This window comes from Apis dorsata, unplaced genomic scaffold, assembly GCF_000469605.1.
Source record: "Apis dorsata unplaced genomic scaffold, Apis dorsata 1.3 scaffold_365, whole genome shotgun sequence".
NCBI lineage: Eukaryota > Metazoa > Arthropoda > Insecta > Hymenoptera > Apidae > Apis > Apis dorsata.
In genome coordinates this window covers 315,668-315,952 of record NW_006263630.1, presented here as the reverse complement: position 1 = coordinate 315,952, position 285 = coordinate 315,668, and the positions used below count along the sequence as shown (strand labels likewise).

The 285-nt window shown below is 22.5% G+C and overlaps 1 long non-coding RNA gene across 1 annotated transcript in view; it reads right to left on the bottom strand.

The window, feature by feature from the left end:
- The window catches only part of LOC116185989, a 1,256-nt gene extending 1,012 nt beyond the window's left edge, over window positions 1–244 (bottom strand). Inside the window, exon 1 of the long non-coding RNA XR_004150901.1 lies at window positions 65–244. This is a non-coding gene — a long non-coding RNA (uncharacterized LOC116185989). The remainder of the gene's footprint in view (window positions 1–64) is intronic.
- Between the last annotated feature and the right edge of the window lie 41 nt (window positions 245–285).

Genomic DNA, 285 nt, shown 5'->3' with positions numbered 1-285 from the left:
AATAAATTACAATAAAAATATTAAAATCTAAATCTTAATACTAATTCTTAAATCTATCTTATACTATACTTAAAACTAGGACTTAAATCTAAAACGCACGCATCTTATTNTTACATCGAATATAATAAATTATAATAAAGAAAAATCTATGTCCTATGTTGATTATCCAACGTGGTCCAACGTCGTCCAACGTTGTTTATCGATGTTCATCGATGAAATCTTAAATTAAACTTAATATAGATTTTAATACTAAATCTTAAATCTATCTTACATTATACTTAAAAT